At 39.2% G+C, this 23,559-nt stretch overlaps 1 pseudogene; it reads left to right on the forward strand.

Moving 5' to 3' along the window:
* Positions 1–550: 550 nt before the first annotated feature.
* LOC124018614 overlaps positions 551–23,559 on the forward strand; it is a 53,380-nt pseudogene continuing 30,371 nt past the window's right edge.

The raw sequence follows: 23,559 nt of genomic DNA on the forward strand, positions 1-23,559 counted from the left end.
TTTCCATTTATTAGAAAATTGGAAAATGTTCTTTGCAGGAAAAGTGTCCTACACACAGAAATAGATAGAGGACTCATCTTTATGTGTGGTTTATTTGATGGAATATAAGTTTCCTAAGGCTTAGGTTGTTACGAGTGTACTGACATAAAAGGGTCATGTGACATCCAGATAACTTTGAGGGAAAAAAAACACATTATATCGAAGTTGTGCCTGTTATTCACACACAAATCTGCCCTCTCATTGTCTAGAATGGTTCTACCTGATCTTGCCTCCTCCCACTGCCTTTAACACATTTATTTTCATTGTTAGATCAGCCACTTTAAATTCTGGTCAATATAATGAATAGTCTGTGCTACAACCCATAGGAATCCCCACCCACTTGACTACTTTAAAATGGCAGAAGAATGGTGGAAGCCTTCAATGGTGCTGCCCATACTAAAACAGCCTTTTGGCCACTAAAGGTCTCTGTCAATCTCTATGGTAATACCTCATAACAGACGCTCCTCATTGGTTGTTTTAAAGTTATTCGACGTCGGGGGTTTCCGTTTCCTGTACGGTTGCTAAGTAACACTTCCTGTGCGTTGAACGTGTAGAAAAGTAAATAACGCCTAAACATGGTGCACTAATTGGGATTATTGGTAAATCGGAAATCGTTTTTCGCGTGAAAATAGTCTTACCTTTGAGAACTGTAGATTTAGCGGCAAAAATCATGACACTGACAACGATTAAAGACGGCGAATACACCGCCACTGTCTACAAAATGGTGAGAAGTTGGTCGCTTGCATAGCTAACGTTTACATACCATAGATACCAACGCTTGCCATGATAGCAAGCTAGCTGATAATGAAACGGGTTATTTTAACTTGTGGTATTTTATCAAGTTATCATGTTGATTATTTAGCGAATTCAAGCTAGCTAACGTCACAATACGAATGTCACAAATTGGGGCTATAGCAGGCTAGCTAACTTTGATTAAGCTAGCCTGACAGACCCTTCAATTTCAAGGCTCATGCTATAGCCTAGTGTGTGACAACATAGCTAGCTAGATAGCTAATGTATTATTTTATAACTAGCTGCTAACTCTGTTCTCCTATAGATCAAAGATGGGCGGTATGGAGAGGCTGTCCACATCCTCAGCAATGAACTGCAGAAACAGATGAAGGTAGTGTGTGTGTGTGTGTGTGTGTGTGTGTGTGTGTGTGTGTGTGTGTGTGTGTGTGTGTGTGTGTGTGTGTGTGTGTGTGTGTGTGTGTGTGTGTGTGTGTGTGTGTGTGTGTGTGTGTGTGTGTGTGTCCTTCTATAGCCTGGTCCCAGGTCTGTTTTCTCCTTCTATAGCCTGGTCTCAGATCTGTTGTCTCCTTCTATAGCCTGGTCCCAGATCTGTTGTCTCCTTCTGTAGCCTGGTCCCAGATCTCTAGCCTGGTCCCAGATCTGTTGTCTCCTTCTATAGCCTGGTCCCAGATCTGTTGTCTCCTTCTATAGCCTGGTCCCAGATCTGTTGTCTCCTTCTGTAGCCTGGTCCCAGATCTGTTGTCTCCTTCTATAGCCTGGTCCCAGATCTGTTGTCTCCTCCTCTAGCCTGGTCCCAGATCTGTTGTCTCCTTCTATAGCCTGGTCCCAGATATGTTGTCTCCTTCTATAGCCTGGTCCCAGGTCTGTTGTCTCCTTCTATAGCCTGGTCCCAGATCTGTTGTCTCCTTCTATAGCCTGGTCCCAGATCTGTTGTCTCCTTCTATAGCCTGGTCTCAGATCTGTTGTCTCCTTCTATAGCCTGGTCCCAGATCTGTTGTCTCCTTCTATAGCCTGGTCTCAGATCTGTTTTCTCCTTCTATAGCCTGGTCCCAGGTCTGTTGTCTCCTATAGCCTGGTCCCAGGTCTGTTGTCTCCTATAGCCTGGCCCCAGATCTATCGTCTCCTTCTATAGCCTGCTCCCAGATCAGTTTGTGCTATTGCCAACTCCATTGCTGTCACCGGCATGTTTAGCTTGTGATGATAGCTTGTGATGATAGCTTGTGATGATAGCTTGTGATGATAGCTTGTGATGATAGCTTGTGATGATAGCTTGTGATGATAGCTTGTGATGATAGCTTGTCATGATAGCTTGTGATGATAGCTTGTGATGATAGCTTGTCATGATAGCTTGTCATGATAGCTTGTGATGATAGCTTGTGATGATAGCTTGTCATGATAGCTTGTCATGATAGCTTGTGATGATAGCACAAACAGACTGTCCCTCAGACTATTTCATTGGACAATACATCTAGGGCTCGATTCAATCCGTATTGGCAAAGTTAATCGCTATAGCGTTCTTTAAATTTTAAAGGTAATTTTCGATGACCTTTAGCCAATATATTTACATTTACATTTAAGTCATTTAGCAGACGCTCTTATCCAGAGCGACTTACAAATTGGTGCATTCACTTTACGGCATCCAGTGGAACAGTCACTTTACAATAGTGCATCTAAATCTTAAAGGGGGGGGGGTGGGGAGGATTACTTATCCTATCCTAGGTATTCCTTAAAGAGGTGGGGTTTCAGGTGTCTCCGGAAGGTGGTGATTGACTCCGCTGTCCTGGCGTCGTGAGGGAGTTTGTTCCACCATTGGGGGGCCAGAGCAGCGAACAGTTTAGACTGGGCTGAGCGGGAACTGTACTTCCTCAGTGGTAGGGAGGCGAGCAGGCCAGAGGTGGATGAACGCAGTGCCCTTGTTTGGGTGTAGGGCCTGATCAGAGCCTGGAGGTACTGAGGTGCCGTTCCCCTCACAGCTCCGTAGGCAAGCAACATGGTCTTGTAGCGGATGCGAGCTTCAACTGGAAGCCAGTGGAGAGAGCGGAGGAGGCGGGGTGACGTGAGAGAACTTGGGAAGGTTGAACACCAGACGGGCTGCGGCATTCTGGATGAGTTGTAGGGGTTTAATGGCACAGGCAGGGAGCCCAGCCAACAGCGAGTTGCAGTAATCCAGACGGGAGATGACAAGTGCCTGGATTAGGACCTGCGCCGCTTCCTGTGTGAGGCGGGGTCGTCTCATGCGGATGTTGTAGAGCATGAACCTACAGGAACGGGCCACCGCCTTGATGTTAGTTGAGAACGACTGTTGTCCAGGATCGCTCTGGGAGGAGGACACAATGGAGTTGTCAACCGTGATGGCGAGATCATGGAGGGCAGTCCTTCCCGGGAGGAAGAGCAGCTCCGTCTTGCCGAGGTTCAGCTTGAGGTGGTGATCCCATCCACACTGATATGTCTGCCAGACATGCAGAGATGCGATTCGCCACCTGGTCATCAGAAGGGGGAAAGGAGAAGATTAATTGTGTGTCACTGCATAGCAATGATAGGAGAGACCATGTGAGGTTATGACAGAGCCAAGTGACTTGGTGTATCGCGAGAATAGGAGAGGGCCTATGCAGCGTTTACCATGACTGTAGTCTCATGTAATGTGGGAACATTACCTTTAAATGTCAATCGCCATATAGTGCTGAACTTGGGCGATATGGATTGAATGGAGTCCGTAATCTTCTTATTCTCCTCCTCCTCTACCTTCTCCTCCTCCTCCCAGTCACGGGCAGCCCTGTCTCTGCTGGTCTACTCAGATGCAGGACTTCACCAACGCAGCAGAGTGCTATAGCAGCTGACCCAGCTACACCCCGAGGTGGAGGAGTACAGGCTGTTATTACGCCCAGTCTCTGTACGGGGCCTGTGCCTACCCGAGGCCATGAAGGCTACCTTTCTATTGGACAACCCTACCAGCCACACCAAGGTACACTTCCTCTCCTTATAATACCTGGTAGAGGTAGAATCTGTGCTTCATTTGAGCCTTCCTGCCACAACAGGACCCAGAACCTCTCAGTTTTGGACTGTTTTGATCCGGAACCTTCTCCTGCCCCACCAGGTAGAGTTATAATGTTTACTACCAGGTAGAGTTATAATGTTTACTACCAGGTATAGCCTTATAGATTTGTACCAGATAGAGTCATAATGTTTACTACCAGGTAGAGTTATAATGTTTACTACCAGGTAGAGTTATAATCCTTACTACCAGGTAGAGTTATAATGTTTACTACCAGGTAGAGTCATAATGTTTACTTCCAGGTAGAGTTATAATGTTTACTACCTGGTAGAGTCATAATGTTTACTACCAGGTAGAGTCATAATGTTTACTACCAGGTAGAGTTATAATGTTTACTACCAGGTAGAGTTATAATGTTTACTACCTAGAGTTATAATGTTTACTACCAGATAGAGTTATAATGTTTACTACCAGGCAGAGTTATAATGTTTACTACCAGGTAGAGTTATAATGTTTACTACCAGGTAGAGTTATAATGTTTACTACCAGGTAGAGTTATAATGTTTACTACCAGGTAGAGTCATAATGTTTACTACCAGCCCCACCAGGTAGAGTTATAATGTTTACTACCAGGTAGAGTTATAATGTTTACTACCAGGTAGAGTTATAATGTTTACTACCAGGTAGAGTTATAATGTTTACATCCAGGTAGAGTTATAATGTTTACTACCAGGCAGAGTTATAATGTTTACTACCAGGTAGAGTTATAATGTTTACTACCAGGTAGAGTTATAATGTTTACTACCAGGTAGAGTTATAATGTTTACTACCAGGTAGAGTTATAATGTTTACTACCAGGTAGAGTTATAATGTTTACTACCAGGTAGAGTCATAATGTTTACTACCAGCCCCACCAGGTAGAGTTATAATGTTTACTACCAGGTAGAGTTATAATGTTTACTACCAGGTAGAGTTATAATGTTTACTACCAGGTAGAGTTATAATGTTTACTACCAGGTAGAGTTATAATGTTTACTACCAGGTAGAGTTATAATGTTTACTACCAGGTAGAGTTATAATGTTTACTACCAGGTAGAGTTATAATGTTTACATCCAGGCAGAGTTATAATGTTTACTACCAGGTAGAGTTATAATGTTTACTACCAGGTAGAGTTATAATGTTTACTACCAGGTAGAGTTATAATGTTTACTACCAGGTAGAGTCATAATGTTTACTACCAGCCCCACCAGGTAGAGTTATAATGTTTACTACCAGGTAGAGTTATAATGTTTACTACCAGGTAGAGTTATAATGTTTACTACCAGGTAGAGTCATAATGTTTACTACCAGCCCCACCAGGTAGAGTTATAATGTTTACTACCAGGTAGAGTTATAATGTTTACTACCAGGTAGAGTTATAATGTTTACTACCAGGTAGAGTTATAATGTTTACATCCAGGTAGAGTTATAATGTTTACTACCAGGCAGAGTTATAATGTTTACTACCAGGTAGAGTTATAATGTTTACTACCAGGTAGAGTTATAATGTTTACTACCAGGTAGAGTTATAATGTTTACTACCAGGTAGAGTTATAATGTTTACTACCAGGTAGAGTTATAATGTTTACATCCAGGTAGAGTTATAATGTTTACTACCAGGTAGAGTTATAATGTTTACTACCAGGTAGAGTTATAATGTTTACTACCAGGTAGAGTTATAATGTTTACTACCAGGTAGAGTTATAATGTTTACTACCAGGTAGAGTTATAATGTTTACTACCAGGTAGAGTTATAATGTTTACTACCAGGTAGAGTTATAATGTTTACTACCAGGTAGAGTTATAATGTTTACTACCAGGTAGAGTTATAATGTTTACTACCAGGTAGAGTTATAATGTTTACTACCAGGTAGAGTTATAATGTTTACTACCAGGTAGAGTTATAATGTTTACTACCAGGTAGAGTTATAATGTTTACTACAGGTAGAGTCATAATGTTTACTACCAGGTAGAGTTATAATGTTTACTACCAGGTAGAGTTATAATGTTTACTACCAGGTAGAGTTATAATGTTTACTACCAGGTAGAGTTATAATGTTTACTACCAGGCAGAGTTATAATGTTTACTACCAGGTAGAGTTATAATGTTTACTACCAGGTAGAGTTATAATGTTTACTACCAGGTAGAGTTATAATGTTTACTACCAGGTAGAGTTATAATGTTTACTACCAGGTAGAGTCATAATGTTTACTACCAGCCCCAGGTAGAGTTAGGTAGAGTTATAATGTTTACTACCAGGTAGAGTTATAATGTTTACTACCAGGTAGAGTTATAATGTTTACTACCAGGTAGAGTTATAATGTTTACTACCAGGTAGAGTTATAATGTTTACTACCAGGTAGAGTTATAATGTTTACATCCAGGTAGAGTTATAATGTTTACATCCAGGTAGAGTTATAATGTTTACTACCAGGCAGAGTTATAATGTTTACTACCAGGTAGAGTTATAATGTTTACTACCAGGTAGAGTTATAATGTTTACTACCAGGTAGAGTTATAATGTTTACTACCAGGTAGAGTTATAATGTTTACTACCAGGTAGAGTTATAATGTTTACTACCAGGTAGAGTTATAATGTTTACTACCAGGTAGAGTTATAATGTTTACTACCAGGTAGAGTTATAATGTTTACTACCAGGTAGAGTTATAATGTTTACTACCAGGTAGAGTTATAATGTTTACTACCAGGTAGAGTTATAATGTTTACTACCAGGTAGAGTTATAATGTTTACTACCAGGTAGAGTTATAATGTTTACTACCAGGCAGAGTTATAATGTTTACTACCAGGTAGAGTTATAATGTTTACTACCAGGTAGAGTTATAATGTTTACTACCAGGTAGAGTCATAATGTTTACTACCAGCCCCACCAGGTAGAGTTATAATGTTTACTACCAGGTAGAGTTATAATGTTTACTACCAGGTAGAGTTATAATGTTTACTACCAGGTAGAGTCATAATGTTTACTACCAGGTAGAGTTATAATGTTTACTACCAGGTAGAGTTATAATGTTTACTACCAGGTAGAGTTATAATGTTTACTACCAGGTAGAGTTATAATGTTTACTACCAGGTAGAGTTATAATGTTTACTACCAGGTAGAGTTATAATGTTTACTACCAGGCAGAGTTATAATGTTTACTACCAGGTAGAGTTATAATGTTTACTACCAGGTAGAGTTATAATGTTTACTACCAGGTAGAGTTATAATGTTTACTACCAGGTAGAGTTATAATGTTTACTACCAGGTAGAGTTATAATGTTTACTACCAGGTAGAGTTATAATGTTTACTACCAGGTATAATGTTTAGAGTTATAATGTTTACTACCAGGTAGAGTTATAATGTTTACTACCAGGTAGAGTTATAATGTTTACTACCAGGTAGAGTTATAATGTTTACTACCAGGTAGAGTTATAATGTTTACTACCAGGTAGAGTTATAATGTTTACTACCAGGTAGAGTTATAATGTTTACTACCAGGTAGAGTTATAATGTTTACTACCAGGTAGAGTTATAATGTTTACTACCAGGTAGAGTTATAATGTTTACTACCAGGTAGAGTTATAATGTTTACTACCAGGTAGAGTTATAATGTTTACTACCAGGTAGAGTTATAATGTTTACTACCAGGTAGAGTTATAATGTTTACTACCAGGTAGAGTTATAATGTTTACTACCAGGTAGAGTTATAATGTTTACTACCAGGTAGAGTTATAATGTTTACTACCAGGTAGAGTTATAATGTTTACTACCAGGTAGAGTCATAATGTTTACTACCAGCCCCACCAGGTAGAGTTATAATGTTTACTACCAGGTAGAGTCATAATGTTTACTACCAGCCCCACCAGGTAGAGTTATAATGTTTACTACCAGGTAGAGTTATAATGTTTACTACCAGGTAGAGTTATAATGTTTACTACCAGGTAGAGTTATAATGTTTACTACCAGGTAGAGTTATAATGTTTACTACCAGGTAGAGTTATAATGTTTACTACCAGGTAGAGTTATAATGTTTACTACCAGGTAGAGTTATAATGTTTACTACCAGGTAGAGTTATAATGTTTACTACCAGGTAGAGTCATAATGTTTACTACCAGCCCCACCAGGTAGAGTTATAATGTTTACTACCAGGTAGAGTTATAATGTTTACTACCAGGTAGAGTTATAATGTTTACTACCAGGTAGAGTCATAATGTTTACTACCAGCCCCACCAGGTAGAGTTATAATGTTTACTACCAGGTAGAGTTATAATGTTTACTACCAGGTAGAGTTATAATGTTTACTACCAGGTAGAGTTATAATGTTAACTACCAGGTAGAGTCATAATGTTTACTACCAGCCCCACCAGGTAGAGTTATAATGTTTACTACCAGGTAGAGTTATAATGTTTACTACCAGGTAGAGTTATAATGTTTACTACCAGGTAGAGTTATAATGTTTACTACCAGGTAGAGTTATAATGTTTACTACCAGGTAGAGTTATAATGTTTACATCCAGGTAGAGTTATAATGTTTACTACCAGGTAGAGTTATAATGTTTACTACCAGGTAGAGTTATAATGTTTACTACCAGGTAGAGTTATAATGTTTACTACCAGGTAGAGTTATAATGTTTACATCCAGGTAGAGTTATAATGTTTACTACCAGGTAGAGTTATAATGTTTACTACCAGGTAGAGTTATAATGTTTACTACCAGGTAGAGTTATAATGTTTACATCCAGGTAGTGTTATAATGTTTACTACCAGGTAGAGTTATAATGTTTACTACCAGGTAGAGTTATAATGTTTACTACCAGGTAGAGTTATAATGTTTACTACCAGGTAGAGTTATAATGTTTACATCCAGGTAGAGTTATAATGTTTACTACCAGGTAGAGTTATCTTACCACCCTGAGATATAATTCTGTTCTTCAACCATATTCTCTCTTCTGACCCATGTTCTGTCCATCTCTCCCACAGATGATCAAACTGCAGGCATCCATCAAATACGGAGAAGAGGAGTACTCTGGAGCGAAGGTTAGTAGAGACTAGTATTGGACATATACTGGACTTGGCCATAACTAGAACCATAATTAGCACCAGAACTAGAACCATGACTAGAACCATGAATAGAACTAGAACCATGACTAGAACCATGACTAGAACCTGAACTAGAACTAGAACCATGACTAGAACATCAATTGAACCATGACTAGAACCAGAACTAGAACCATGACTTGAACCTGAACTAGAACAATGACTAGAACTAGAACCATGACTAGAACATCAATTGAACCATGACTAGAACCATGACTAAAACCATGACTAGAACCTGAACTAGACCTATGACTAGACCTATGACTAGACCTATGACTAGAGCCATTGACTAGAACCATTGACTAGAACCAGAACTAGAACCATAACTTAACCAGAAATTGAACAGAACTTAACTAGAGCCATACCTTAACCAGAACTAGAACATAACTAAACCAGAACTGGAACTAGAACCAGAACTAGAACCAGAACTAAAGACCATAATCATGTACCTGGTAGTTACTGTATGTCATGAGGTCAGGAGAACCTAATATAACCTGGTAGTTAGTTACTGTATGTCATGAGGTCAGGAGAACCTAATATAACCTGGTAGCTACTGTATGTCATGAGGTCAGGAGAACCTAATATAACCTGGTAGATACTGTATGTCAGGAGAACCTAATATAACCTGGTAGCTACTGTATGTCATGAGATCAGGAGAACCTAATATAACCTGGTAGTTACTGTATGTCAGGAGAACCTAATATAACATGGTAGTTACTGTATGTCATGAGGTCAGGAGAACCTAATATAACCTGGTAGTTACTGTATGTCATGAGGTCAGGAGAACCTAATATAACCTGGTAGTTACTATATGTCATGAGGTCAGGAGAACCTAATATAACCTGGTAGTTACTGTATGTCATGAGGTCAGGAGAACCTAATATAACCTGGTAGTTACTGTATGTCATGAGGTCAGGAGAACCTAATATAACCTGGTAGTTACTGTATGTCAGGAGAACCTAATATAACCTGGTAGTTACTGTATGTCATGAGATCAGGAGAACCTAATATAACCTGGTAGTTACTGTATGTCAGGAGAACCTAATATAACCTGGTAGTTACTGTATGTCATGAGGTCAGGAGAACCTAATATAACCTGGTAGTTACTGTATGTCATGAGATCAGGAGAACCTAATATAACCTGGTAGTTACTGTATGTCATGAGGTCAGGAGAACCTAATATAACCTGGTAGTTACTGTATGCCATGAGGTCAGGAGAACCTAATATAACCTGGTAGTTACTGTATGTCATGAGGTCAGGAGAACCTAATATAACCTGGTAGTTACTGTATGTCATGAGGTCAGGAGAACCTAATATAACCTGGTAGTTACTGTATGTCATGAGGTCAGGAGAACCTAATATAACCTGGTAGTTACTGTATGTCAGGAGAACCTAATATAACCTGGTAGTTACTGTATGTCAGGAGAACCTAATATAACCTGGTAGTTACTGTATGTCATGAGGTCAGGAGAACCTAATATAACCTGGTAGTTACTGTATGTCAGGAGAACCTAATATAACCTGGTAGTTACTGTATGTCATGAGGTCAGGAGAACCTAATATAACCTGGTAGTTACTGTATGTCAGGGGTGTCAAAGTCAAATGGACGGAGGGCCAAATAAAAAATTTAGCTACAAGCCGAGGGCCGGACTGTTCGAATGTTCATTGAAATTTTTTTAAATGACGCATATAGTCTAGTGAACCTAATTGAACCTACTGAAAACCTAACAAATATATTCCAATATGATCAGATAAATAAAGCAATATTTTCTTATGGCTCTGTCAGTAATCTTTAATTTTCAACAGACACAAAAGACAAATTTCCTTTATATAAAAATCCCCATAACATGAACATTAAATGAAAGAAACCGGTATTCAAGGCACCATCAGTAGCCTATATTTTCTATTTTAGCAAAAGTGGGCTAAATTTACTTCAAAGAAAAAAACAATAATAGCAATTTTCTATCATCCACTCAACTGAAATATTTTTAAAATATAATTGGATTGAAATACAATAAAATAAAGTGCAAAAATCTATTAATCAAAAACAACACTTTGTTTAAGGAGAAGTAACATGCAGTGAAAACAAATATTAAACTTTAACTTTTAAACTTGAACTGAGTAAAAACTCTAAATATGTGATTGCACAGTAATGTTCACTTGTTTGAGGTTGAGGGTGATACTTGGTGGTGTCCCATCTTTTCCACAAGTTCATCAATGTTCGAGGTAAGGCTCTGAGCTGAGGAAATCCTCAGAATTGAGTGGAGGTGTTCAGCAGTAAGTCGACTTCTGTGTGATGTTTTGTTCAAGTTCATCAAAGAAAACAGTTGTTCACACAGGTATGTGCTGCCAAACATAGACAACGTTTGAGCAGCCTGGATGCGCAGCTGGGGCATTGTGTCGGGAGGAAACGGGCGAACTCCGCAGCACCCACTGCCGCATATTTTGCCCTCAGTGCATCATTGCATTGGAGGTCAATCAACTCCATTTGGAGGTTTGGTGGTGAGCTTTCCACGTCAACAGCAAATGGGTTACCGAGCAGTTCCAACCTGCTTTTTGTGCTTCAAAGTCAGCAAATCGGCGTCGAAAGTCAGCGGCAAGCATACCTATTTTATCAGCCAACTGTGCGCTCGGGAACGCACTGGTAGAGAGCTTCTCTTTCATGGTCTGGCAGCTGGGAAAGTGGCTCAAATTTTCTTTCCGCATCTGCGTCTCCCACAGAGTCAGTTTGGTTTTAAATGCCTTCACTGTACTGTACATATCAGAGATGACACGATCCCGACCCTGCAGCTGCAAGTTCATTGCATTCAGATGACTCGTAATGTCACACAGAAAAGCCATTTCACACAGAAACATTTCGTCTCGGAGTTGTGTTGTGTCTTTCCCTTTGCTGTCCAAGAACAGACAAATCTCCTCCACGAAGCTCGAAACATCTTTGAAGCACCTTTCCCTGGCTTAGCCATCGCACCTCTGTGTGATAAGGCAAATCACCATGCTCCGTTTCTAACTCCGTCAGAAATGCCTTGAACTGGCGGTGATTCAAACCTTTGGCTCTGATAAAGTTAACTGTGCGCGTGATGATGCTCATTACATGCTCCATTTTCAAGGCTTTACCGCACAACGCTTCCTGGTGTATGATACAATGATAAGCTGTCAGCTCACCTGTCGCGTTTTCCTCTTGCATCTTTTCCCGTATCTTCGACACCAATCCGCTCCTGTGTCCACACATCGCAGGTGCTCCGTCGGTTGTCAAACCCACGAGTTTTTCCCAAGGCAGCTCCATCTCATTTACACATCTTGACACCTCTTCATACAAATCATGCCCCGTAGTTGTGCCATGCATAGGACGTAAAGCCAAAAACTCCTCTGTCACGCTTAGGCTGGAGTCCACTCCGCGGATGAAAATTGACAACTGGGCAATGTCAGAAATGTCGGTGCTCTCATCCACAGCCAAGGAATATGCAATGAAATCTTTTCCCTTTTTCACAAGCTGCTCTTTTAGATTGATGGACAACTGGTCTACTCTCTCGGCAATGGTGTTTCTGCTCAGACTCACATTTAAAAAGAGTTGCCTTTTTCTGGGCAAACTTCGTCACAAACTTTAATCATGCAGTTTTTGATGAAATCCCCCTCCGTAAATGGCCGGGCTGATTTAGCGATCTCTTCTGCCAAAATAAAACTGGCCTTGACAGCAGCCTGGCCTTGTGATTTGGCTTTTTTGAACAGAGCCTGTCGAGATTTGAGGCCTCGTTTTAATTCCTCTGCCTTTTGTAGCCTTTGTTCCATGTCCATATTCTTGTTTTTGTCCGCGTGTTTCGTTTCATAATGTCGTCTCAGATTATACTCTTTCAGTACCGCCACACTTTCTCCACACAGAAGACACACAGGTTTTCCAGCTACCTCCGTGAACAAATACTCCGACTCCCACCTTGTTTGAAACCCCCGGTTCTCAGTGTCCACCTTCCGTTTTGCCATTTTTGATGGGTATCTGAAAGTTAATTTTACTGTGATGCTGACAACTGCTGTGCCAATAAATATTGAAATGAAGCAGCCTACTGCTCGGTGCGTCACCGTTGCATTGTGGGAAATGTAGTATTGGTGCGTGTAAAAGATCTGCGGGCCGGTTCTAATAATAAATCAAGATCATCCCAGGGGCCGTAAAAAACCTTCTCGCGGGCCGGATGTGGCCCGCGGGCCTTGACTCTGACATATGTGCTGTATGTCATGAGGTCAGGAGAACCTAATATAACCTGGTAGTTACTGTATGTCAGGAGAACCTAATATAACCTGGTAGTTACTGTATGTCATGAGGTCAGGAGAACCTAATATAACCTGGTAGTTACTGTATGTCATGAGATCAGGAGAACCTAATATAACCTGGTAGTTACTGTATGTCATGAGGTCAGGAGAACCTAATATAACCTGGTAGTTACTGTATGTCATGAGGTCAGGAGAACCTAATATAACCTGGTAGTTACTGTATGTCATGAGGTCAGGAGAACCTAATATAACCTGGTAGTTACTGTATGTCATGAGGTCAGGAGAACCTAATATAACCTGGTAGTTACTGTATGTCATGAGGTCAGGAGAACCTAATATAACCTGGTAGTTACTGTATGTCATGAGGTCAGGAGAACCTAATATAACATGGTAGTTACTGTATGTCATGAGGTCAGGAGAACCTAATATAACCTGGTAGTTACTGTATGTCATGAGGTCAGGAGAACCTAATATAACCTGGTAGTTACTGTATGTCATGAGGTCAGGAGAACCTAATATAACCTGGTAGTTACTGTATGTCAGGAGAACCTAATATAACCTGGTAGTTACTGTATGTCAGGAGAACCTAATATAACCTGGTAGTTACTGTATGTCATGAGGTCAGGAGAACCTAATATAACCTGGTAGTTACTGTATGTCATGAGGTCAGGAGAACCTAATATAACCTGGTAGTTACTGTATGTCATGAGGTCAGGAGAACCTAATATAACCTCTTATAACTGCTTAGTTAGTGTTTTTGATCCATTTAGAAAACCTTGTGACCCCTTATAACAAATGTCCTCAACTAATATGCCCTTATGACTCCCTATAACCCTTTATGACCTCTTATAAGCCCTTTATGAACCCTCTCCCTGTCAGACACTGGTAGAGCAGCTTCCCCAGGACGACCCAGACTATGACGTGGACATGGGCTGTCTACTCTACAAGGAGGGGGAGTACGAGGAGGCTTGCAAGAAGTTCATGTCTGCCATGCAGGTGCTGGGCTACCAACCAGGTAACTGCATGCACACAGAGGAAAACGTCTAACCTTTTGCCTGTCCTAAAAGTCTCTTGCATTTGCTGAATCTCTCTCTTCCTCCCCCTAATTTTCTCCTCCTCTCCCTCCCTCTCTCTCTTCTCCCCCCTAATTCTCTCCTCCTCTCTATCCCTCTCTCTCCTCTCCCCCATAATTCTCTCCTCCTCTCCCTCCCTCTCTCTCTTCTCCCCCTAATTCTCTCCTCCTCTCCCTCCCTCTCTCTCCTCTCCCCCTAATTCTCTCCTCCTCTCCCTCCCTCTCTCTCCTCTCCCCCATAATTATCTCCTTCTCTCCCTCCCTCTCTCTCCTCTCCCCCTAATTCTCTCCTTCTCTCTCTCCCTCTCTCTCCTCTCCCCCTAATTCTCTCCTCCTCTCCCTCCCTCTCTCTCCTCTCCCCCCTAATTATCTCCTCCTCTCCCTCCCTCTCTCCTCTCCCCCTAATTCTCTCCTTCTCTCTCTCCCTCTCTCTCCTCTCCGCCCTCCCTATCTCCCTGTCCCTCCCCACTAATTCCCTCCTCCTCTCCCTGCCTCTCTCTCCTCCCTCCTGTCTCAGAACTGTCCTACAACATAGGTCTGTGCTACTACAGTATGAAACAGTATGGTCAGGCCCTCAACTTCATGGGAGAGATCATCGAGAGAGGGATCAGAGAACATCCAGGTCGGCTTTAAAATGACAGCACACCTGTTTAGTTAGATACCTGATCACTCTGTTGGGGTTTTCCCTTAGTGACCCTCCTTCTCATCCATGTTTTCCCCTGACCATCCTGTGTCTCTCTGTGCTGTGCGTGTTCTCGTCGTCCAGAGCTGAGCGTTGGCATGACGACAGAGGGCATTGACGTGAGGAGTGTTGGGAACACCCTGATCCTACATGAGACCGCCCTCATAGAAGGATTCAACCTCAAGGCTGCTATAGAATACCAGCTCAAAAACTGTGAGTACATTCAGCAGCCTTGTGGTTAGAGTATCCGCCCTGAGATTGGAGGGTTGGGAGTTCAATCCCCGGCCGAGTCGTAACAAAAACTGTAAAAATGGGACCTGGTTGACTTTCTGCTTGACTCTCAGCATTAAGAGGGTGTACTGTCCAGGGGGTGTACTGTGATAGACTATCATTCTGTCCAGGGTGTGTACTGTGATAGACTAGCATTCTGTCCAGGGGGTGTACTGTGATAGACTAGCATTCTGTCCAGGGTGTGTACTGTGATAGACTAGCATTCTGTCCAGGGGGTGTACTGTGATAGACTAGCATTCTGTCCAGGGGGTGTACTGTGACCAGGCTGTCAGAAATTACCAGCTGAAAAACTGTCCGTTCTCATAGTATACCAGGCTGGTACTCTCTGTTTATAATCTATGCGTAGTCACTTTAACTCTACCTACATGTACATATCACCTCAATTACCTCGACTAACCGGTGCCCCCGCACATTATATAGCCTCGCTATTGTTATTTTACTGCTGCTCTTTAATTTCTTGTTACTTTTATTTCAATTTTTTAAAACTTATCTATTTTTTACTTTTTTTACTGTCTGTCTGTCTGTCTGTCTGTCTGTCTGTCTGTCTGTCTGTCTGTCTGTCTGTCTGTCTGTCTGTCTGTCTGCAGGCGATGCAGCTCAGGAGGCCTTGACTGACATGCCTCCCAGATCAGAGGAGGTACTGTGTGTGTGTGTGTGTGTGTGTGTGTGTGTGTGTGTGTGTGTGTGTGTGTGTGTGTGTGTGTGTGTGTGTGTGTGTGTGTGTGTGTGTGTGTGTGTGTGTGTGTGTGTGTGTGTGTGTGTGTGTGTGTGTGTGTACTTGTGTGTATGTCAGCCCTTACCACTCATGTAGGTTGGAGACAGTGAATGCTGTAAGGTACATCTCTATCTGTGGCTCAGTGGGTGCTGCCCTCTAGTGACCATCTATTATTTTTATTTTTTATTTTACCTTTATTTAACCAGGCAAGTCAGTTAAGAACATATTCTGGGAACAGTGGGTTAACTGCCTGTTCAGGGGCAGAACGACAGATTTGTACCTTGTCAGCTCGGGGGTTTGGGGATCAGGGGACCAGGAGCACTCTGTCAGACAGAAAGCTGTTGTGTGTGTGTGTGTGTGTGTGTGTGTGTGTGTGTGTGTGTGTGTGTGTGTGTGTGTGTGTGTGTGTGTGTGTGTGTGTGTGTGTGTGTGTGTGTGTGTGTGTGTGTGTGTGTGTGTAGACATTCTCCTTCTAACCAATGGACAATGAAATATCCATTTAAATTGGTTTTATTTGATCCTGTATTTAACTAGGCAAGTTAGTTAAAGAACAAATAGTTATTTCCACATGTCTGTTGTCTTGTAGGAGCTGGATCCAGTGACACTCCACAACCAGGCCCTGATGAACATGAATAAGAAGCCATCGGAGGGTTTTGAGAAACTGGCCTTCCTCCTGCAGCAGATCCCCTTCCCCCCGGTCACCTTCGGAAACCTGCTGCTACTATACTGCAAATATGAGGTAGGGTATTCTACTATATTATACTATACTCTACTGTACTCTACTCTATTATACTATTATACAGTACTATATTATACTATACTGCAAATATGAGGTAGGGTATTCTACTATACTATACTCTACTGTACTCTACTCTATTATACTATTATACAGTACTATATTATACTATACTGCAAATATGAGGTAGGGTATTCTACTATATTATACTCTACTGTACTCTACTCTATTATACTATTATACAGTACTATATTATACTATACTGCAAATATGAGGTAGGGTATTCTACTATATTATACTATACTCTACTGTACTCTACTCTATTATACTATTATACAGTACTATATTATACTATACTGCAAATATGAGGTAGGGTATTCTACTATATTATACTATACTCTATTATACTATTATACAGTACTATATTATACTATACTGCAAATATGAGGTAGGGTATTCTACTATATTATACTCTACTGTACTCTACTCTATTATACTATTATACAGTACTATATTATACTATACTGCAAATATGAGGTAGGGTATTCTACTATATTATACTATACTCTACTGTACTCTACTCTATTATACTATTATACAGTACTATATTATACTATACTGCAAATATGAGGTAGGGTATTCTACTATATTATACTATACTCTATTATACTATTATACAGTACTATATTATACTATACTGCAAATATGAGGTAGGGTATTCTACTATATTATACTCTACTGTACTCTATTATACTATTATACAGTACTATATTATACTATACTGCAAATATGAGGTAGGGTATTCTACTATATTATACTCTACTGTACTCTATTATACTACATTTACATTTACATTACATTTAAGTCATTTAGCAGACGCTCTTATCCAGAGCGACTTACAAATTGGTGCATTCACCTTATGACATCCAGTGGGACAGTCACTTAACAATAGTGCATCTAAAACTTAGGGGGGGTGGGGTGAGAGGGATTACTTAACCTATCCTAGGTATTCCTTAAAGAGGTGGGGTTTCAGGTGTCTCCGGAAGGTGGTGATTGACTCCGCTGTCCTGGCGTCGTGAGGGAGTTTGTTCCACCATTGGGGGGCCAGGGCAGCGAACAGTTTTGACTGGGCTGAGCGGGAGCTGTACTTCCTCAGTGGTAGGGAGGCGAGCAGGCCAGAGGTGGATGAACGCAGTGCCCTTGTTTGGGTGTAGGGCCTGATCAGAGCCTGGAGGTACTGAGGTGCCGTTCCCCTCACAGCTCCGTATTATACAGTACTATATTATACTATACTGCAAATATGAGGTAGGGTATTCTACTATACTCTACTGTACTCTACTCTATTATACTATTATACAGTACTATATTATACTATACTGCAAATATGAGGTAGGGTATTCTACTATATTATACTCTACTGTACTCTACTCTATTATACTATTATACAGTACTATAGTATACTATACTGCAAATATGAGGTAGGGTATTCTACTATATTATACTATACTCTACTGTACTCTACTCTATTATACTATTATACAGTACTATATTATACTATACTGCAAATATGAGGTAGGGTATTCTACTATATTATACTATACTCTACTCTACTCTACTCTATTATACTATTATACAGTACTATATTATACTATACTGCAAATATGAGGTAGGGTATTCTACTATATTATACTATACTCTACTCTATTATACTATTATACAGTACTATATTATACTATACTGCAAATATGAGGTAGGTTATTCTACAGTACTATAGTATATTATACTATTATACAGTACTCTACTATATTATACTATACTATACTGTAAATATGAGGTAGGGTATTCTACGGTACTATAGTATATTATACAGTACTCTACTATACTCTACTGTACTCTACTCTATTATACTATACTCTACTGCACTCTACTCTATTATACTATTATACAGTACTCTACTATATTATACTATACTCTACTGCACTCTACTCTATTATACAGTACTCTACTATATTATACTATACTCTACTGCACTCTACTCTATTGTACTATTATACAGTACTCTACTATATTATACTATACTCTACTGTACTCTACTCTATTATACTATTATACAGTACTATATTATACTATACTGCAAATATGAGGTAGGTTATTCTACGGTACTATAGTATATTATACTATTATACGGTACTCTACTATATTATACTATACTCTACTGCACTCTACTCTATTGTACTATTATACAGTACTCTACTATATTATACTATACTCTACTGTACTCTACTCTATTATACTATTATACAGTACTATATTATACTATACTGCAAATATGAGGTAGGTTATTCTACGGTACTATAGTATATTATACTATTATACGGTACTCTACTATATTATACTATACTATACTGCAAATATGAGGTAGGGTATTCTACGGCACTATAGTATATTATACAGTACTCTACTATACTCTACTGTACTCTACTCTATTATACTAGTATACAATACTCTACTATATTATACTATACTCTACTGCACTCTACTCTATTATACAGTACTCTACTATATTATACTATACTCTGCTGTACTCTACTCTATTATACTATTATACAGTACTCTACTCTATTATACTATTATACTGTATTCTACTATATTATACTATTATACTGTACTCTACTATATTATACTATACTCTACTGTACTCTACTATATTATACTATTATACTGTACTCTACTATATTATACTGTAGTCTAATATATTATACTGTACTCTACTATATTATACTATTATACTATCTCTACTCTATTATACTATTATACTGTACTCTACTATATTATACTATACTCTACTGTACTCTACTATATTATACTATTATACTGTACTCTACTCTATTATACTATTCTACTGTACTCTACTATATTATACTATTATACTGTAGTCTAATATATTATACTATTCTACTGTACTCTACTATATTATACTATTATACTGTAGTCTAATATATTATACTATTATACTGTACTCTACTATATTATATTATACTGTAGTCTAATATATTATACTATTATACTGTACTCTACTATATTATATTATACTGTAGTCTAATATATTATACTATTATACTGTACTCTACTATATTATACTGTAGTCTAATATATTATACTGTTATACTGTACTCTACTGTACTCTACTGTACTCTACTGTACTCTACTGTTATACTGTACTCTACTGTACTCTACTGTACTCTACTACTGTATATCTACAATACTCTCTGTCTCTGTCTCAGTATTTTGATCTGGCTGCTGATGTGATGGCAGAGAATGCACACCTCACCTACTGTTATACTGTACTCTACTGTTATACTGTAATCTACTGTATATCTACTATACTCTCTCTCTCTGTCTCAGTATTTTGATCTGGCTGCTGATGTGATGGCAGAGAATGCACACCTCACCTACAAGTTCCTCACCCCGGTAAGAACCACAGGTCCCTTGTATTGTCCTATATGGTTCATACTACATCCCTACGGTCAGTCACTAGGGATAGTTTACTACAAAAGCATACATGTTAGTCTGACCCTGAAGTGATGTCCGCATTACATTTTCCATGTGGGATTGAAAGACCTCTACATACATCCTGTGGGATTGAAAGACCTCTATATAAATCCTGTTCTGGATTGAAAGACCTCTACATACATCCTGTGGGATTGAAAGACCTCTATATAAATCCTGTTCTGGATTGAAAGACCTCTACATAAATCCTGTGGGATTGAAAGACCTCTACATAAATCATGTGGGATTGAAAGACCTCTACATAAATCATGTGGGATTGAAAGACCTCTACATAAATCATGTGGGATTGAAAGACCTCTACATAAATCATGTGGGATTGAAAGACCTCTACATAAATCATGTGGGATTGAAAGACCTCTACATAAATCCTGTGGGATTGAAAGACCTCTATATAAATCCTGTTCTGGATTGAAAGACCTCTATATAAATCCTGTGGGATTGAAAGACCTCTATATAAATCCTGTTCTGGATTGAAAGACCTCTATATAAATCCTGTGGGATTGAAAGACCTCTATATAAATCCTGTTCTGGATTGAAAGACCTCTACATAAATCCTGTGGGATTGAAAGACCTCTATATAAATCCTGTGGGATTGAAAGACCTCTATATAAATCCTGTTCTGGATTGAAAGACCTCTATATAAATCCTGTTCTGGATTGATAGACCTCTACATACATCCTGTGGGATTGAAAGACCTCTATATAAATCCTGTTCTGGATTGAAAGACCTCTACATAAATCCTGTTCTAGATTGAAAGACCTCTATATAAATCCTGTTCTGGATTGAAAGACCTCTACATAAATCCTGTGGGATTGAAAGACCTCTATATAAATCCTGTTCTGGATTGATAGACCTCTACATACATCCTGTGGGATTGAAAGACCTCTACATACATCCTGTGGGATTGAAAGACCTCTACATACATCCTGTGGGATTGAAAGACCTCTACATACATCCTGTGGGATTGAAAGACCTCTATATAAATCCTGTTCTGGATTGAAAGACCTCTATATAAATCCTGTGGGATTGAAAGACCTCTATATAAATCCTGTTCTAGATTGAAAGACCTCTATATAAATCCTGTTCTAGATTGAAAGACCTCTATATAAATCCTGTTCTGGATTGAAAGACCTCTACATAAATCCTGTTCTAGATTGAAAGACCTCTATATAAATCCTGTGTGATTGAAAGACCTCTATATAAATCCTGTTCTAGATTGAAAGACCTCTATATAAATCCTGTGTGATTGAAAGACCTCTATATAAATCCTGTTCTAGATTGAAAGACCTCTATATAAATCCTGTTCTAGATTGAAAGACCTCTATATAAATCCTGTGTGATTGAAAGACCTCTATATAAATCCTGTTCTAGATTGAAAGACCTCTATATAAATCCTGTTCTAGATTGAAAGACCTCTATATAAATCCTGTGTGATTGAAAGACCTCTATATAAATCCTGTTCTAGATTGAAAGACCTCTATATAAATCCTGTTCTAGATTGAAAGACCTCTATATAAATCCTGTTCTGGATTGAAAGACCTCTATATAAATCCTGTTCTAGATTGAAAGACCTCTATATAAATCCTGTTCTTGCTACACATCCCCAATTCATTTTCTGGTCCTCCTTCTCCTGCTATGTAATAAACAGTTGATCTATGTGGTCTCTACCGTTCCAGTATCTGTATGAGTTTCTGGACGCCATGTTGACCTGCCAGACAGCTCCAGAGGAGGTAACGACAAAACGACACACCATTTACACCCTGTACCACCTACTACCTAGTACTAATCACTCTATACCACCTACTACCTAGTACTAATCACCCTGTACCACCTACTACCTAGTACTAATCACTATACTACCTACTACCTAGTACTAATCACTCTATACCACCTACTACCTAGTACTAATCACCCTATACTACCTACTACCTAGTACTAATCACTCCATACCACCTACTACCTAGTACTATCACTATACTACCTACTACCTAGTACTAATCACCCTATACTACCTACTACCTAGTACTAATCACTATACTACCTACTACCTAGTACTAATCACTATACTACCTACTACCTAGTACTAATCACTCCATACCACCTACTACCTAGTACTAATCACTATACTACATACTACCTAGTACTAATCACTCTATACTACCTACTACCTAGTACTAATCACTCTATACTACCTACTACCTAGTACTAATCACTCTATACTACCTACTACCTAGTACTAATCACTCTATACTACCTACTACCTAGTACTAATCACTCTATACTACCTACTACCTAGTACTAATCACTCTATACTACCTACTACCTAGTACAAATCACTCTATACTACCTACTACCTAGTACTAATCACTCTATACTACCTACTACCTAGTACTAATCACTCTATACTACCTACTACCTAGTACTAATCACTCTATACTACCTACTACCTAGTACTAATCACTCTATACCACCTACTACCTAGTACGAATCACTCCATACTACCTACTACCTAGTACTAATCACTATACTACCTACTACCTAGTACTAATCACTCTATACTACCTACTACCTAGTACGAATCACTCCATACTACCTACTACCTAGTACTAATCACTCTATACTACCTACTACCTAGTACTAATCACTCTATACTACCTACTACCTAGTACTAATCACTCTATACTACCTACTACCTAGTACTAATCACTCTATACCACCTACTACCTAGTACTAATCACTCTATACTACCTACTACCTAGTACTAATCACTCTATACTACCTACTACCTAGTACTAATCACTCTATACTACCTACTACCTAGTACTAATCACTCTATACCACCTACTACCTAGTACTAATCACTCTATACTACCTACTACCTAGTACTAATCACTCTATACTACCTACTACCTAGTACTAATCACTCTATACTACCTACTACCTAGTACAAATCACTCTATACTACCTACTACCTAGTACTAATCACTCTATACTACCTACTACCTAGTACTAATCACTCTATACTACCTACTACCTAGTACTAATCACTCTATACTACCTACTACCTAGTACTAATCACTCTATACCACCTACTACCTAGTACGAATCACTCCATACTACCTACTACCTAGTACTAATCACTATACTACCTACTACCTAGTACTAATCACTCTATACTACCTACTACCTAGTACGAATCACTCCATACTACCTACTACCTAGTACTAATCACTCTATACTACCTACTACCTAGTACTAATCACTCTATACTACCTACTACCTAGTACTAATCACTCCATACTACC

This window comes from Oncorhynchus gorbuscha, unplaced genomic scaffold (assembly GCF_021184085.1).
Source record: "Oncorhynchus gorbuscha isolate QuinsamMale2020 ecotype Even-year unplaced genomic scaffold, OgorEven_v1.0 Un_scaffold_551, whole genome shotgun sequence".
In the NCBI taxonomy this organism is placed as follows: Eukaryota; Metazoa; Chordata; class Actinopteri; order Salmoniformes; family Salmonidae; genus Oncorhynchus; species Oncorhynchus gorbuscha.